Source organism: Bison bison, unplaced genomic scaffold (genome assembly GCF_000754665.1).
Source record: "Bison bison bison isolate TAMUID 2011002044 unplaced genomic scaffold, Bison_UMD1.0 scf7180017864053, whole genome shotgun sequence".
NCBI lineage: Eukaryota > Metazoa > Chordata > Mammalia > Artiodactyla > Bovidae > Bison > Bison bison.
The window spans coordinates 597,898-616,794 of record NW_011494625.1 but is presented as its reverse complement, the minus strand read 5'-3'; the positions used below and the strand labels follow the sequence as shown (position 1 = coordinate 616,794).

General features: G+C 47.1%; 1 protein-coding gene and 1 pseudogene across 2 annotated transcripts in view; one reads left to right on the top strand and one right to left on the bottom strand.

The window, feature by feature from the left end:
* The window catches only part of LYRM4 (LYR motif containing 4), a 92,257-nt gene that overhangs the window by 6,604 nt on the left and 66,756 nt on the right, over positions 1–18,897 (top strand). The window lies entirely within an intron of this gene.
* Positions 12,074–13,740, bottom strand: LOC104985593 (annotated as a pseudogene). The gene has a single exon (XR_824930.1). The product of XR_824930.1 is annotated as a syntenin-1 pseudogene (transcript).

Below are 18,897 nucleotides of genomic sequence, written 5' to 3'. Positions count from 1 at the left end.
TTTCCAGTGGTCATGTATGGATGTGAGAGTTGGAGTATAAAGAAAGCTGAGTGCTAAAGAATTGATGCTTTTGAGCTGTGGTGTTGGAGAAGACTCTTGAGAGTCCCTTGGACTGCAAGGAGATCCAACCAGTCCATTCTAAAGGAGATCAGTCCTGAATATTCATTGGAAGGACTGATGCTGAAGCTGAAGCTCCAGTACTTTGGCCACCTGATGCAAAGAACTGACTCACTGGAAAAGACCTCGTTGCTGGGAATGATTGAGGGCAGGAGGAGAAGGGGACGACAGAGGATGAGATGGCTGGATCACATCACTGACTCGATGGACATGAGTTTGAGTAAGCTCCTAGTGTTGATGGACAGGGAGGCCCGGCGTGCTGCAGTCCATGGGGTCGCAGAGAGTCAGACGCGACTGGACTGAGCAGGAAATCTGCACAAGGTGCGTAAGTCAGTTGGGTCACCCTTCTCACACGGAAAAAGTTCAGAGCATGAGACTCAGGTTTCCTCTCATGCTTGTGCCTGATGGTTGCAAACAGCTCTTAAAGGTCTGAATCTATCCTTATTCAAGGTGAGACAGAGGAGCAGTGCCAGCGGGGCATGGATGGGCTTTCCCTTCCATGAGGAAAGGGTCAACTTTCCCGGAAGCTTTCCAGCAGACTTCTGGTTCGGTCTTATTGACCAGGACTCAGTTACATTCCCACACTAGCTGAGCAGGGGCTGGGGAACTAGGTTGCAGCTCATCTAGCCTCTGCAGCAGAAGGTAACAGAGAAAAGCACCGGAGTGACTGCTGGCTCCCCCGCGGCCGGCTCTCCAGGTGCGCACGGCAAGGCGCGGGAGGCGACATGCCCAGGGCACTGGGATCCAGCCGCAGGTGGTGCTGGACGCCCCGGCCGGGGCTCTGTCCCAGATGGGCTCGTGCTGAAGAGCTGAGAGAACTAGCCGGCGAGCAGTAGAAGGGGTCTGAGGGAAAGGAGAGGCCTGGAAGGGTGGGCAGCGGGTGAGGTCACGGCTGCTCAGCACAGAATGGGGACTGGGAAGTTCCAGGTCTCTGCTTTCCACACCTCCGCACTGTTGCGTTCCAGCTCCCTACAACCTGGGTGTCCTCTGACGCGGCCTCCAGACGTCTTAGAAACCTGAGCCCGCAGACGCTTATTTTCACAGTTTCTTCTTACAACTGCAGCAGCTAAACAGGCTCTCTGGTTTCCTGACAGCTAAATTACTAACTGGTGGTACGTGTCACTCTGAAGTACTACTGCACAACCGATGGCAGCATTGTGGAAGTCTTTGCAGTCTGGTGAAGGGACTAGATAATGACCCCATTTAGGAGTCTGGTTTCTTTTTGAAGTGGGAGCTGAGCATCTGGAACCGTGACCTTGTCGAGCAGTCAGCACCCCGGCAGAGGGTTCCGCTCCCGTGTTTCTGCGTTCATTGTTGCGGCTCGTTTTTGCGCTGGCGGCCTCTTCTGCTGCATGTGTCCCTGATCACTGACTGATGGAGAAGGCTGGGGTGAACAGCACCCGGCCAGCATGGGGTGGCAACCCCAAGCACCTTTCCGAGCACCTTCTGCAATGGCCCAGCCAGGCTAGAGAACGCAGGGCCAAGTGTCCCTTCACCCCAGAACAGAGCGGGTACTCCCTGAGAACCCAGAGCATGGACATGATTGCCCCGGGGCCTGGGGGAGACGGAAGACCAACTCCGGGCGGCCCTGCTGTTACAGGATATTCTGGTGATGGGCGTGTGACGGGGACACGGGGGGCAGCTCAGGAAACTCACGGAGGAAACGTGCAAGTTGAAGTACGCCCTGGCGCTGCGGATTTGTGGTATTAGAGCGCCGCACAGATCCTGCGCAGACGACACTGTGGACGTCGTTTCAGCCTCTTGGCCTGACTGCCAGTCCAGTTTTAACTGTATACGTCTCTTCTCCTTTAGAAACTTAAAACCTTTCAATATGTTCTTCATTTCAGTAACTGTAACTCCAGCCTCCCCACCAGGAAAATCTTTGTTCTGTCCTCAGACTTAAACATGCCTTTAACCAGGAGTTGCTGATACGTGAGAAAATCCGGCCTCTTGTTCTTTTTCACCTTTTATCCTTTAACTCAGTTTAGAGCCGCACAGACCAGATGTCACTTGGGACGGCTCTCAGGCTGGGAAGCGGTGAAATGTAGTATTTTGCTTCCTGGCATTCTCAAGGACAAGATTATTAGGAGTTTCCCCCCAGGTACAAAGTTTTCCCTCTTTTTAAGTCATGAAATGCCTGTTTATATTGTGAGGATTCGGAGATATGGTGGAACTCTGTTCTACTGTATACGATTTTTGATATATAAAAAATAATCATATAAAAAATTAGTTTTGCCTACAATAAAATGTGGAACAAGCCATATGTCTCTATGAAAACAGCTTTAACTGTGTTTATTACAGGCTATGCAAGAACCAGAGAAGGTGGGGAGAAATACAAGAGAAAAAAAGACTACTATTAAATTTTCTAATTTCTTCCCAAATTAAGCCTTCACTGTGTTCTGAGTTAATACCGATGGGCCCTTTGATGGAACTGTCGGCTGATCCCTCCCTCCCACAGGCCCCATAGAACTCCAGCCAGTTTACTTATACCCAAGAAAAGCGATTTTGTGGACTTCTGAAAGATGGATTGTTCACTATCATTAATTACACTTGGAATCCTCCCCGTCCAATTCTTTTTCTCTTATGGCTAAGCTCTGCCACATTAAGTGATGATGGTTTTGAAAAGTAAGAAAAAATTGTTTAGTTAACTTAGGGAAGAATACATTTAAGATATTCAGCAGCCTAAATTTGAAGGGAAGTGTTAAAAAGAATCATTAGAGCAATGTCGTTGCTGATTTATAAGTTTCCAAGTTGTACTTCCTCTATTTATACTTAACCAAAGGGGCTTCCCTGGTGGCTCAGCTGGTAAAGAATCCGCCTACAATGAGGGAGACCTAGGTTAGAGCCCTGGTTTGGGAAGATCCCCTCGGGGAGGGCATGGCAGTCCACTCCAGTATTCTTACCTGCAGAATCCCCATGAACAGAGGAGCCTGGCGGGCTACAGTCCATGGTATCGCAAAGAGTTAGACATGACCAAGCAAATAAGCACAGTGGCCCCTAAAACCATTTTTAAAACTGTTAAGAATACATAAAATGTAGTAGCATGAAATAATTGTTATTATTTTAAAATAACAAAGGAGAGAATCAGGGCCAGGGGAAAATAAAGATAGAGAATATAACAAAGTGAGATATAAAGCTAGACCACAAAATGCAATTATAAGTCAATCAGATCACTCAGTCATGTCCAACTCTGCGACCCCATGAATCGCAGCACGCCAGGCCTCCCTGTCCATCACCAACTCCCGGAGTTCACCCAGACTCACGTCCATCGAGTCAGTTATGCCATCCAGGCATCTCATCCTCTGTCGTCCCCTTCTCCTTTTGCCCCCAATCCCTCCCAGCATCAGAGTCTTTTCCAATGAGTCAACTCTTCACATGAGATGGCCAAAGTACTGGAGTTTCAGCTTTAGCATCATTCCTTCCAAAGAAATCCCAGGGCTGATCTCCTTCAGAATGGACTGGTTGGATCTCCTTGCAGTCCAAGGGACTCTCAAGAGTCTTCTCCAACACCACAGTTCAAAAGCATCAATTCTTCGACGCTCAGCCTTCTTCACAGTCCAACTGTCACATCCATACATGACCACAGGAAAAACCATAGCCTTGACTAGACGGACCTTTGTTGGCAAAGTAATGTCTCTGCTTTTGAATATGCTATCTAGGTTGGTCATAACTTTCCTTCCAAGAAGTAAGCGTCTTTTAATTTCATGGCTGCAGTCACCATCTGCAGTGATTTTGGAGCCCAGAAAAATAAAGTCTGCCACTGTTTCCACTGTTTGCCCATCTATTTCCCATGAAGGGACGGGACCAGATGCCATGATCTTGGTTTTCTGAATGATCTTCGTTTTATAAGTCAATAGGACTTCCTTAAAGTCTCTTAAAATTAATGTTTTGCAGTAGGGTAATGCTTTTTTTTTTAACGCAAATTGTACTTACAAGACATTCTGTTAGGAAATTGCTGTAATGAACATTATAGGAAATTGCATTTCGCAGCCTCACATCAGTAGCTGTGTGTCCACTTACTGTGGATGCAAGATACTTCTTGTCCTAGTACTTCTGTGACCCCCTTCCTGACTGCCTGAACCCCTCTTCATCAGCTGGCAGATGTTTGTATCTGCCTTAGCGTTTATTTTCTCAGCTAACTGGTACCTAGCCAATTTAGGAAAATTCTAACCTTTAGAAATCAAATGCAGTGGTAAACTTAGATAAATTGCATGAACCAACCTGTGAATCTCTAGATTCAGCAGGAGTCAGCTAAATTAATGAGTGTCCTCCTGGCTTTTGTCTGGGTTAATAATAGGAGTACCCTGAATAGGGTTCCTTCAGCTGATCTCTGCCACCCTTATTTTAAGAAGCAGATTTAAAATTGCCAAAGTTGAGACATAATAATATTATCACTGTGACATTTCGATTATCTGTTTGACTTCATAGCAACCGATTATTACAGTTCTATTTGAAAGGATAATTTTTTGTTGTTTTTAAACTCGGGGAGTTTGGAATTAAAAGCAGACAGCTCACGGAAATGATCTTTCCGGACAAATAAGGGATAAATGAAGGTCATGTGACTTGACGCTAGCGCTTCCCCCTTGCTTCTTTCCCAAATACGGTTACTCCTGAACTGAGTTTTGCTCTACGTGTTGTTTTCATGTTCTGAATGAGGGCCACGAGCAAGGTGGTGTTCATGTAGGAAGGCTCCTGGGCTTTGAATCAAGAAACCCTGGTCCAGGTTCGAGGTCAACTAGCTCCCAGCTCTGACCTTCAGTGCATTTGCTCCCTGGCACATCCTTTCAGAGGCACAGGCTGCAGAACCTTCTGGCTGAATGTTGGGCTCCAGAATCCCTTCTGCAGATAGATACAAGTTAACCAGTGACTACACGTGTGCGTGCTAAGTCGCTTCAGGCATGTCCGAGTCTGCGACCCCAGGGACTGCAGCCCACCAGGCTCCCCTGTCCCTGGCACTCTCAGACAAGAACACTGGAGTGGGCTGCCATGCCGCTCCGGTATTGCTGCTGCTGCTGCTGAGCCGCTTCAGTCGTGTCCGACTCTGTGCGACCCCATAGACGGCAGCCCACCAGGCTCCCTGTCCCTGGGATTCTCCAGACAAGAACACTGGACCTGTTAAACTGGTAGACCAGCTGCCAAATCTTTTCAGTTTGTAGTAGCTAGCAGTCATTTAATGAACTCGGTTAAACTGTTGAGCTGCACTCCGCACCAGGTGCTTCCTCGCCATCCAGAGACCTCTGTCACTGTAGCATGTGGTCTCTGATGAGGCCGGCTTGAGTCTTCAGCAGACGTTGGCTGGGGACCCACCATGTGCCAGCTCCTGGGCTCCTGCGGAAGTGCAGAGACAAACAGCGTGAGCTTTTCCCAGGAGGGGCTTGTGGTTCAGTGCACACAGTAATGCACTCACTGAAAGAAAAAGAAAAGTGTAGTCGCTCAGTCGTGTCTGACTCTGTGTGACTCCGTGGACTGCAGCCCTCCAGGCTCCTCTGTCCATGGAATTCTCTCACTGAGGGTTCTGTGAAGACGCAGAGGCGGTGCCACGATAGCGAATGAACAGCGGATTGTGGGGGCAGATAGAGGAGCAACACAGCCTGCCCCAGAAGGGCCAGAGCTTAGGAAAGGAACGGTGGCTGCCCTGGGCTGTCAGGGTTGTGCAGGGCTTCGCTGGAGGAGGGAGGCTGAAGCAGTGGGGATGGACCCACAGGCCAGTGTAGCTGGTGCTGAGTGCGTGGAGATACCAGCAGTGTGGCGTCACCACTGGGGGCGGTGGGAGCAGGGGAGGGGGAGGGACGCAGAGCCTCGGGGGCCCCGCCAAGATGCTGGATGCCATCTTCGGCAGTGGACAGCCACACAGGCGTCTGAACAGACCATAGACAACACCTTCCAGCTGGACCACCTGAAGCGGAAGGAGGCTAAAGACGCGGAGGCCAGTTGGAGGTGGGTTACGCAGTGAATGATGGTGAGGGCTGGCTGCAGCCTTGGTGAGAGCAGAGGAGGGGAGGATGGTCTTGAGATACACTGAGGATTATTAGCCAGACTCAGTGGCTGGTTGAACACGATGGGTTAGAGAGAACGACTTGACCTTCGGTGAGGAGAATGTAAGTGGAAGAAGTTGTTGGAAATGCAACATCACATCTCAGGGACAGACGGGAGCGTCTTTGGTGCAGGGCCGTCGCCTCAGAAGCTCGTCTGCATGGTTCAGGCTCAGTTTTAAAGCGTCTCTTTGGTCGTAGGTGTTAATCTACATTCATCTCACTTTTCTTCCAGTTATGTACCTTTACATTACTAATGTTGCTAATTTGCCAGTTAATCAGTCCTTGGTGTTCAATTAGTTGACTCTATCTTTTTTCGAGTCATTATTTGTTTTCTTCACTACTTGGCTGTTATCCTCACTGGATGTCATTAATGTATCTTTTAGCCTTATATTTATTCTTTTGTTCCTGGGGTAATTTTTTGAGTAGATTTAATATCCCCTCCATTTGGTCTTATTTATTCAAAGTTACTTATGTGATCAATTCATTATAATGATAAGTATCACTCTGTAGCACAGTTGTTCATTTAGTGCTCTCATGTATTTCTTTTTGTCTGCCTATGTCTTAAGGATAAATACGAATATTTTTCCCATATAATTATCCCTCTCCTGCATCTAATCCCTAGAAGTGGTGATATGTTGACCAAAAATCACTTACATGGATGCAAGCAGCTCATAAAATCCTTTTTCCTCTTTATTAAAAAACAAAATGCTAAATTAAATGAGAAAAGAGTTCCTTACAGCCAAACTGGAGCCACAAAAAGCCACTGACCCTCTGTCCTGGTCTAACTGTGTCTCGTGCATTGATTCGACACGTCTTCCTGGAGGCCCCACTGTCCTGTGCGTGAGTTCAGAGCTCTGTGTCCCTCCCTCCCAGACTGAGCAAGCTCGGCCTTCAGTACAGGTGGTCTCTAAGCTGGGGAGACACTGAAGTGGCGATCATGCTTTTAGCGGCAACTTGACACTTTAGCACCAGACTTGAACGCCCGAAGGAAGGAAAGCCCCAGTGGGCATATAACTCAGTGAGAGCAGACCTGATCAGAGGGCCTCCTGGCAGGGGTGTCACGCAAGCGCTTGCCCACGGCGGGCCCCAGAATTCTTCCAGTCAGCCAAGACCAGGCTCCACATCTGGGGTCAGCATCTCAGAGCCAGAACTGCCCACAGTCCTGAGCAGTGAGGCTCAGACCACTTTAGGGAAGGAAGACCTTACTTCTTGTGCTCTGTGTCTAGAGCCAGCAAATTAATCTGTCAAAAAAAGACTAACAGGAGGGAACATGTACACATTTTATTTCATGTTAATATTTTTATATAACACGAAGGGCACCACATAGAAAAGTGACAACCCCAAAAAAGCACTTAGACTTAAGGTTTATATACTGTTTTTACAAAGGGCCGTAAGTTGTGGAACGGTGACGAGACATGATTTGGGCACCAAAGGACAGGATGTTACTGGGAATTGGCTAGGAAAGGCATCGGGGAAACTGACAGGAGACAAGGATTACTTGGGTGTGGTTTCTGCAGACCCATCTCAGCCTCAGCTCCCCATGTCTGCTGATAAGAATGTTCTTTCCTTCCTGGTACCAGGAGGACAGCTTTCTCGTGGGAAGCTTATGCCCTGCTTCTGGCAGAAAGGACAGGACAGAGTGCTTCCCGCATCTACCATTTCTCCCTTGCCTTCAGCTCAAGATAACCCAGTGCCAGGGGGGTGTATCTGTGGGTGGAACGTCCTGCTCCCCATCATCACAACTTGACTTTGGACTTGGCTGTGGGGTCTGTATGGTCGGGACCTTCTGGAAGAAGGGGCGGGGAATGTACTGACAGTCTCCGCTGTAGCTGATGGGACCCGTGCCTCTGAGGTCAGCTGAGGCGCCTCTGAGGCTGCGCTGCCGGAGGGCTGGAGGAGGTACAAGCGCAGCAGGTGTCCCGGGTCCGTGAGCGGCTGTGAGGGGACGGTCTGTAAAGAGCCTGTGAGGAATGAGCAGGACTTGCCCGTGGAAACTGTCAGCGCAGCATCCGGGACCCCTCTGGCCCCTGACGGGGCTGCCCGGGAAGAAGTTTCGTCTTGGTCAGCATTTCCCAAAATGTAACGGGTGTTAGTGGAGCAGGGAAACTCTGAAGGAGCCCAGGTGCCTCCCTCTGCTTCCTAGTCTCCACGTCTCTTCTCTGCTTTAACCTGCAGACGCTCCGTGCGGCTTTCCCAGCCACGCAGTGCATGCCGGGAGGCGGGCGTCCACGTGTCACATCCGATTCCCACTCACCCGAGGCTCTCCAAAGTAGACAGGCAGCGGGAGGGCTCCCCAGATCTGCCGAGTCACCCTCTCTGCCTGCATCGTCGATCATACACAAGACCACCTTACCTCTAGGAAGCCTGCATTTTGCAGAAGAATGCAATGGGCAGAGCTTCCCCGCTGTGCCTCCGTGTATCCACCATGGGCTTCTCCCTCTGTGTTCATCCACTGACAATTCTTCCTTTAAGTTTTTTGGTAAGTGCAGTTTTTCACACTTGTGTGGCTTTTGATGCAAAGTGGATATTTTGACTATTTGAGTAGGTAAAGAAGCTGGGAGTGAGTCTGCCCCACATTAAAATGACTGTTGCGTACCCACTGAGAGTGCGCCCTTTGTTGATTCTGGACGGGGCTCTTGGATCGAGGAATTACAGACAGTGATGAGGCCCAAACCACCTCGCTCTGAGCACTTAAGTGTATTGAAAAGTTGGCCTTGGATTTAAGCCAAGTAGTAAAAGCTTCACGCACCTCACAATGAAAGCGTGTTGCGAATTTCTGTTCCTGAGGTTACTGCCGCTGAAATGTAAGTGGCAGGGAGTAAGCCCTTCTGACTTTACCAGTTAGACCCGGTGTCTGCACAGCTGTGGTCCACATCCAGAGAGCGGGGAGCTGCACCTTGCACCTACACAGTTAGCAGAAGCATGTCAGATGCTGAGGGAGATGCTCTCTGGAGACGCTCTCCGGCACTGCTGTGCACCTCTGTCGCTTCCGTGTCTTCTAAACAAGGATGCTCTTACGTGACAGGATCTGCTTACTTGGCCAGGAAGAGGCAGCACCTTTGAGAATGGCCCAGGAGCTCTAAGCAGTGACTGTGCCATGGTTGGTCACAGGGACAGCCTGTGGCCAGGATCCTTCAGCCACACCGTGGCCCAAAGGGAGAGGAGTGCGCCCACAGGTGAAGACTCCCAGGCCAGCTGGGGCGGCGTGAGGAGAGGGGTTTCTGCTCATCACTGGGGCTGGCTTTCCAGCTGCACTTTGGGTCTGACCAGTTACGTATACAGGTACAGGCCAGGTGTCATTCCACTGTTATTCAGTCAGTATTAATATAAATAGTGAAATGGATAGTAATAACTTGTAAATGCAGATGTTTGTTCAGTTTTCTTCAGTCTTCGAGTTTTGTAAATAAAATTAAATCTTAACACAGAAATACCCAAACACCTACTAGATGATTCACAGAGACATCATGGAAATAAATTATGTAATGCATGAAAATATTTTGACCTACTTGAAAGAAAGATACAATGGGAGGTCTCCTGCCATGCAAACAGATTCTTTACCATCTGAGCCACCAGGGAAGCCGGTTACAGGTTATTTGTACTATAAACGGCCAAGCCAGCAAACATCTCAAGGCAGAACAGCACTCAGGTCGGGATAACCATCCCCCTGTGACAGTGCAGGCTCTTCCACGCCCACACGGCCGGTGACATCCCGGGAGACACGGGTTAACTGCATCTTTAAATTCATAGAATGTTAGACCAGACAGAATGTTAGAGATGCGTCTCCTCTATGACAGCAAAATTAAAGCTCGCCGAAGGGTGAAAGTGCTTCTGGATTTTGTGAGTAAAGCCAGAGGGGGGTGTGATTTTTGCGCCTCTTTGCATAAACTTACATATGGAGGTTAGGGTCCTTCAATGCCTAGTAGGTAAAGTAAAGGTCGCTCGTGGCCTTCCTGTGCTGGACTCACTCCTTATTCAGGACTGGAGGGAACCCAGGCCCACCTGGTCCCTCAAGGTGCTTTCAAACCCAGGATGCTCCAGGGATGCTCACCACGATGTTGACCTTCCTTCCCAGCCAAGAATTCTGAGTCCCAAGACCGTCCATATTTACCTCCTGGTTTCACAGATGATTACTATATCTCTGGAATATTTTTAGGTAGTTTTTTTTTTTTTCCTTCTGAATAACCCAGCCGGTATTCTGCTACTTCGCATATCCTAGGAAGGGGGAGCGAGTACCACTCTGCACTTCTCTGCTCTGTAAATTATCCTTAATGATGTGTTGAGCACAAGCTCGGTGACTTATCTGTGTCCCCTGTCCTCTTTTCTTCCTGGCTCACTTATCCTTGCTGGTGAGTAATGGCAGGAGGATAACATAAACAGAAGTCACTTTATTTGGCTTCATTTTAACACACTGTTAGAATATTTTAATGAAGACACTTGAGTTTAGACCACGAGGAATTGTTCTATTTCTGTTGTTTACTAGAGGAATTTCTATTGTTCATGCTTTATTTTCTCCCATAAAGTGGAAAATCTAGAAGTAATTGAATATTCTACCATAGATAGTTGTTCTTCTTTAAATTTAAATCATTTAAAGGCCCTGTCTTACATTGGCACGGTTCACAGTATAATTTTAAAGTAAAATTTTACAAGTTGTTTTCTGTAGTTTTCTAACTTTTAGCTCTTACTACACAATGAAAGCTTGAGTTTGCCTTTTTGGTACAAGGTCAGGCTCATGTCTGATAGATGAGGGGGTCATGGGGGAAGAAGGCAGAAAATCCCGTCTCTGCTCGTGGCACATTGATGTCGTGGTGGTGCTTTTAAAGGAAGCGTGGTCAGTTCCATGAAGACAGTTAGTGCTTGAGTGGAGCCTTGGTTGCCTCCACAGGAGTGTTTGCAGGACTCCACGGATGAAGGACAGTTGGTCCCTCGCCCCTCTTGGTCCAGGATCAGGTGAGACGGGCACTATGGGTCCGAGCTCTCCGAGTCCAGCTTGCAGGGCACCGCGCTTCCCGCACGGCTGTGTCTAAACCCAGAAGCAGGGAGGTGCGCCTCTCTGCCATGGCGCCAGACAGCACTGTAGAGGCGGCCTTTACTCTGATAGATTGGTTTAGGTTCTGAAAAATCTTGTTTGCAACAAAATGTCAGTGGCAATGAGGATAGATCCAAGGGGTAACTGGAAGTTTAATTTTGATGAATTGTCGGTTGAAGATCCTAAATGTTTTTAAGCATCAGAAAGCAAGCCTGGACAGAAATGCTCCTAAACTGTTCCTCGAGGGCCTGAGGGGACATCTGCTGCAGGACGAGGGTGCCTTTCTTTCTTTCCATTGTTCATTGAGGGCTTTTTGTTTGTTCTGTGTTTGTGTTTTTCTGGGTGCTTCTTGGCATGCCCCTGCACGGCCTGTGGGATCTTAGTTCCCCTGTATTGAAAGCGTGGAGTCTTAACCACTGGACCACCAGGGACGTTTCTTTTTTTTTTTTTAAGAGAATGTTACTTTTTAAAAAAATCTCCATAGAACTGTGCCTAAAATCTGCAGTTATGTAAAAATGGTTTTTATTTTTTTTTTTCACACTAGAACTTAACTTTATTTATACATTTTTAATTAAAATAGAATAGGCATAAGCCAAAGAGAGGGGAAAAAAAATCAGGATAATGTGTCATTCTTTGAGCAGGAAGGAGGCAGGAAATGGAACACATGACCAGGACAGTGTCCTGAGACCGTCCCGGGGCAGCTAGGTTACATGCTGTGTAAATGCCACAATCAGGTCTTAGCCCACTTAATCTACACATGAAAAGAAGAGTCAAGGTTCATTCTATTTAGTACAAGAATTTTTACATTAAATATATAGTGCTTCATTTCTCAAAAAGTGATATCAGTTACTTTTAGAAGAAAGAAGTTTCATTATACAAGGAAGGACTAGAAAATCTCAAATGCACGTCGGCAGCTGTGCTAGCTCGGGAGGTACTGTCAGGCTGCGCGGGGCCAGTGCACATCTCAGGTGAACGCAGAACTGCGTCTGGGTTTAGAAAGGCAGCGATCATTACATTTTGGCTTTTATTCTAGATGCTTAACTTAGTTAAGGCGACAGTTCAAGCGTATTGAGTGAAGGTAGATAAAATGTAATGACAATCGAGAAGTCTCTTGCAGCTACACACACTGTCTAATAATGCTTACATGGAATGAAACCAGTGTTACCTAGCTGGTGTTACACACACATAGAACTGAAGAAAAGTAATTCTAAATGCACTATGGTGACAGTAAAAATGCAAATACAGCACAGAACTAAGCACTGTTCAATATCAAGGTGATGGTTCTAACAGAGCTGAGCCTGTAGCAGTCATCCTACTCACAAGGCTGTGAAAGCATCAGGTTTCCAGTAAAGAAGCTAGTCTGTAAAGTCTTTTCAACTGTAAAACCAGGATAAGGCTACAACTATCTTGATGTCTGAACAAGATATACTGGATCGAACAGTAAGATTCCCAGCCCTACTGTAAGACAGGAAGTCCTCATGCAGCATATGCTCGCTGGCTCCTAGAAAGCTTCATGTGCATAATAGAAAGGTCGGTTGCCCAAGACGTAAACGGGAGAACTTCGGGGAAGTTTCCACTGTGCCGTGACTTCTAAACCTCAGGAATGGTGTGATCCATCAAGCTTTTCATAATGCTTGGCGCCATCCGTTTAATAATGTGTTCGAAGATTAAAAGCAGGCATGATTGTAATAGTAACTATATTTCCAGCTGTGGACAATATGTCTGCGATTTGAGAGTCCTTCAGTACAATGACGTTCTGTCCGTTGACCTCACAGATGTTATGTTCCGTGAGAAGACCGTTTCTAGCTGCAGAACTGTCTTTCACAATGGATGTGATTTTTCCATTTTTAAAAACAAAGCCAACGTGTCCAGTACTGTCCTTATGCATGGTAATTGTCCGTTCAAAGGGCCTGTCCCGAATGGTCATGGTGATCTTCTCTCCGAAAGCCTGTTTGAGCACCTTGTGCGCCGGGTCCGAGCTCCAGCCAGCACAGTTCTCGCCGTTTATCTGCAGCACCTGGTCCCCAAACCGCAGGCCCACCAGGGAGGACGGAGAATTGGCCTGGACAAGCTGAACAAATATACCGTTGTCTATGGATTTCAGCCTGAGCCCAATCTTCCCGTCTTGATCCTTACACAAGATGACTTCCCGGATCCCTTGCTTGATCTCTGCTCTGTGGATCCCAATGTCGCCACCAGTGATAGGGGCCACCATGTGGTTCATGCTGGAAGACCGCGCCACCACCCCCTGACTTGGTGCTCCAGGGACCAAGGCCATATTTGCATGTATTTCTTCTTCATTTAAACTCAGGCCCATGTACTGAGAGAGCTCCGGATATAGCTTAGGATAGAGATTTCCATCTTGAGAGATGGGAGCAGAGGCTTCAGATAAAATCGCTGGGTTGGCAGGGTTTGCAGAAAAGGCAGTCTGAGCCTGAATCACATTGTCTACCTTCAGGTCTTCAAGAGATGGGTACAGAGACATTCTTGCAGGATTTTTCGAGGCCTCTGAGACCCGCTCTGCGCCACCGGTCACTGGCTCGGACTTCTCTAAAAATGGTTTTTAGGTCATAACATTTTGAGGACACTTTTTCTTGGATGTACATAGTTTTCATATTTAATATTTAATGCTTATTATAAGCCATAAATGTACCGTAATTTCTTTGATTGTTTATTATTGGATATTTAGATCAGGGTTTGAATTCCACAAAGGGGACTAAGTAGGAGGTTGGCCAGAGTCCTCAGAACTGGGCTTTCAGAAGTCTATGACCGTTGGGGAAGGAATTCCCAGCACCGTCTCTTTTGTGCCCTAGGTTTTCCTCTCTCTCTGCCCTTCTGCCCACTCACCTGTCAGAACTACAGCCGTAGGTTTACTAACACATCTGTCTTTTCCATAGCCACACCTGGGCACCTGAACTCAGCTGGAGAAAAGTCACCCGCTTTGGCAGACTGGCCCACTGCACTGCCTGCTGCCCAGCTCCACTGGCCTTCTCGTTGGACAGCGAGTGCTGGAAGCCTGCTCCGGCTCTCTGTTTCTGAAATAATTGTTTTAAACCCCTCTGCTCAAGCTTCCAATCCTCCTCACTCTTTTTTTCTTTATAATTTTGCTTTCTGATGTATACTTCAGAAGTCATAACAGAAAAAAAACAAACTCAATTGTCTTGGCTAATTTCACTGGGGGTTTTTTTTTCGCTTTTCATTGATTCAGCACATTTTAAAATAATTTGTCTCATTTTCCTATGGGATATTACTGCCTTTCTAAAATGTTAGGAAATATTTCTAATTTATTAAACTCTGCTTTTACTTTATTACTCATCAAGCTGGGTAAGCCATTAATTGTCATCTGAGTATGGCTTTGACTACATTCCAAAGATTCTGTGCATTGACTTTTTCATTATTTTAAAAATATTTTCTTATTATGTGGCAAATTTTGTTTCCTTCTCCCAGTTGTTATTCACAAGCGTGTTTCCAAAAATCCGGGGTGTTTCTTCCTGCGTGTACTGCACTGTCGTCATGGAGCGCATGCCGACGCGTTCTTGCTGAAGTTACTGACGGCCTCCTAACTGCTCGCTCCAGTGGGGCTCTTCCCAGGCTTCGTCTTGCTTTTCTAGGGCGAGTGGCGTTCCTGTGTCCTCCCTGCTTATTAAACTGGGCCTCCTTGTCTCTGTCTTTCCTGCCTCGGTACCTTGACTGTTTTTAAATATTGGCATTTCTCCCAGGCTGAGTCCCAGGCTAGCTGCTCTTCCGGTTCTGCAGCTGTCCTCAGAGCAGACTTAACTACCCTACCGTCTTGCCTCATTCTTCTTTGTCAAGGATTTTCAGGTTTATTACCAGCTTGGACCTTCTCATCGGAGATCCAAAACCATGTTTCTGGTAGCCTGCTGGACATAACTGCCTTGTTGTCCCTGCATTGCCTTTAAAAAATCCTTGTAGAACCTTTTGTTGTTATCTGTTAATACTAAGCACTCCTGGCTATATGTATTTGTCTAAGTATATTCCCTTCCCCAATCTCGTCTCTCACAGGTTGAACCTTCTCTGATTTTTCTTTATTATGGTAAATTACCAGCACTTTAAATTATTAATAAATAATAATAATTATTATAATTTAGAGAGCAGGACTTCCCTGGTGGCTTAGTGATAAAGAATCCACTTGCCAACGCAGGAGACAAGGGTTCCATCCCTGATCCAGGAAGATCCCACGTGTCACAGGGCACCTAAGCCCGTGCACCACAGCTGCTGAGCCTGTGCCCTCGAGCCTGCTTTCTGCAACAGAGAAGCCACTGCAGTGAGAGACCCACACACCGCAGCTCGGCAGTAGCCCTGCTCTCGCTGCAACCAGAGAAGAGCTCACACAGGAACGAAAACCCAACACAGCCAAAAATAAATTTTTAAAAATTTTAAAAATTTAGAAAGCATAAACTCCAGTCATCAGAAGTAATTTGAAACATGCTTTTTGTATTTTTTTCTGTATTTAACATAATTGAGATCATCCTGAATATAGACTTAATATCTTTCATTTCAGAAAACTTAACATCAGAGGGTAAAGTTAGATTCCATATTCAACAGCTTCCACCAAAATTAATTCCAAAAAGATCAAAGAGTTAAACATAAAAAGATAGACCAAAAAAGTTCTCAGGAGTACATGGGTGCGTATTTGTTGTGATCTCACAGTAGAGAAGACTTGTAGCTATGATGTATAACCAGAAGTCATAATATAAAAAGTGATACACTTGGCAGAACGGAACACTTGTACACGACAAAGCACACAAGCATAAAGTCAGATGGCAGTCCAGGGAGAACTTCACGACTCATCCCAAAGATGGTTTCCTTAGCACCATCTTACAAATCACTCAGAAAGATCACTCAGTGAAGAAAAGGCAGAGAGCATTAACAGAGACACGAATGGCTTTAAGCTTGTGAAAAACTGGTCGGCAGCACTCATAACAAGCAACATGTAATGTAAAGTGAAATGACAGGCCGTCTTTCACCTGTTAGATCAGCAGAGGTCAGAGAGTTTGACGGCGCGTGTTGGCAGTGGTGCTGGAAACAAGCGGTGTACATGTTGCTGGGGGAAGCGTAGGCTCGTCCCTCTGCAGAGAGAACTTGGGCGATATTTTATTAAAACCACAGATACACATGTCCTTTGCCTTACCACCTCCATGTCTGTGAGTTGACCACAGACATGCACGTGATGCTTCAGGAAACAAGGGTGTTGACTGTCATAGCAAGACTGGAAACAATCGAAGTGCCCATTCGTTAGTGAGAGTCGCTCAGCCATGTCCGACTCTCTGTGCCTCCATGGACTATACAGGCCAGAGCACTGGAGCGGGTAGCCTTTCCCTCCTCCAGGGGATCTTCCCAACCCAGGGGTCGAACCCAGGTCTCCCACATTGCAGGTGGATTCTTTACCAGCTGGGCCACCAGGGAAGCAAGGGGCCCACTAATGGTGGGTCTCATGCTGTGGGTCAGCTCGTTTGTACTGATAGGAAATGATGTATTTTGGTTCAGGAAGTAGAGGTGCACGGTGTGCTTAGAGCTCCACTGTTGTGAAGAGGAACATACATGTGGAGGGTGTACTGTGAAGCCCGTGTCTTCCGGAGGCTTCACGGGACCCTGCATCTAACGAGCAGAGTGTCGGGGCCGGGAGGCTGAATACTCTCCTCACGCCTTGCTAGGCCTCAGACTTTGGTACCTGTGACTTTAAGGGTTTGGAAACATCTCTTTTGGAGAAGGCAATGGCAGCCCACTCCAGTGCTCTTGCCTGGAAAATCCCATGGACGGAGGAGCCTGGTGGGCTGCAGTCCATGGAGTCGCAAAGAGTCGGACAGGACTGAGCGACTTCACTTTCACTTTTCACTTTCATGCATTGGAGGAGGAAATGGCAACCCACTCCAGTGTTCTTGCCTGGAGAATCCCAGGGACGGGGGAGCCTGGTGGGCTGCCGTCTATGGGGTCGCACAGAGTCGGCCACGACTGAAGTGACTTAGCAGCAGTAGCAAGCATCTCTTTTAAAAGCTGCATGATGTCATAATTTATGTAGGCTCTTTGTTGTTGAACATTTATGGTTGTTTCTATTTTTAATGTTTATAAACAGTTCTGTAGTGAATATCTTTCTGTATACAGCTTTGTTATTTCTACAGGCTGTTTCTACAGGATCACTAAGAGTAGAATTAGTGGATAAAGGATTATGAACGTTATTATAGATTATGATGCCCTTTTCCCCACAGGACGTATAGTTCATATCCCACCATCAAGCTGTACATGCCCTTTAAAAAAAAAATCTGCTAATTTGATGGACAGGAGATTCTGCCCTGTTTAAATGTACGCTTCTTTGATTATACCTGAGGCTGAGGATCCATATATTTATCTCATGCTTCTCAGTTTAGTCACTCTAGGCTCCCTTGTGAATTATTGGTGCATACCTCTTGCTCATTGACTGCGGTCCTTCTCTCCTACTTGATTTACATGTGCTCAGGATGTTAATCTTTTGTCTTATTTGTTACTAACTTGGTTACGTCTTTAAGGACATGGAAGAGTTAGCCAAGAAATCAGGCTGGAGAAGGACACTCCCCGTGTGGAGAAAGAGCAGGCCGGCCGTCAGGAAACTCCGGGTCTTCCTGTGTAGCGGGAGTCGGTGGCTCCTCCTGGACATGGTGCTTGGCCGGGTAGGGTCGAGGAACAGGGGTGCCCGGTCCGCGCTAATGCACTTGACCCTTATGGTAACAGTAAACCAGCAGGGGAAGCATGTCATGGGTTTACTTGCAGCTTCCCCCCAAGACTGAGAGCCTTTGGTCTCCAGGGTGGCTTTTCTGACGGCAACTTGACCTCCTCACTCCATGTCCTCCTCACTGGTCGGTGTCCTCCTCCTGAAATAACGAAGCTCAGTTGCTCCACTTGCGCTTACTGCTTATGTCAGTAGCTCCCTCCTTCATAATGCTCTCAGCCACTCTTCCTAAGGCTTGCTTGGCACCTGAACTATTTGTAGCAAGACTTGAAGTACCGTCAGGAGACGAGATGATCTTTCTGCTCTTCGTGAGGCCAGTCAGTTTTTGTTCTTTTAAATGCCTTGGCGAATGGATAGCAACTTGGCTTATAGCAGGTACAGTTGAAAATCACAGATTCTGTTCAGCTGTTTCCAGAACCTAGTTCTACCACTTACTGGGCATTTGATCTGGGCCATTTTTATTATTATTACCTCTGAGTTTAGTTTGTGCTTATTAAATCGGATAATGCGCATCCCATCCTGAGCACGGTCTCCTGTGCCTGGTCCCCGGGCCGTACATCCTAGACTCGTAGGTGTTATTTCTTGTCCCTTTGGACCCTCAGTACAGTTCGGCAAATGACTGGAAAACAGCTGTTTTCTTTGCAGATTTCTGAAAATAAAAATCTGAGGTTATACTTACCTATGTTGCATTCATTATTACCAGCTTAGCGTTCTTTTTTATCCTTTCTGGAAGTGTTTTTCCTCTGACCTTGGAGTTCAGGGTTTTATAAGTACATATCTTGGCATAGTTGTCTGGTTATTAAACCTCCATGAACCCTCTTAATTCGTCGTTACCACGTCTGAGACGTTCCCTTCCGTTCCCACTAAACTGCCTCCTCAGTCCAGTTTGTCTGTGCTTGCACCCTGGACTCGCAGGCCTCTTGGTGTCGTCTCCACTCTCAGCTGTGGCGGGGTCCCCGTGTGGACCACGCGTGTCGCGGTCCACAGGAGGAGGC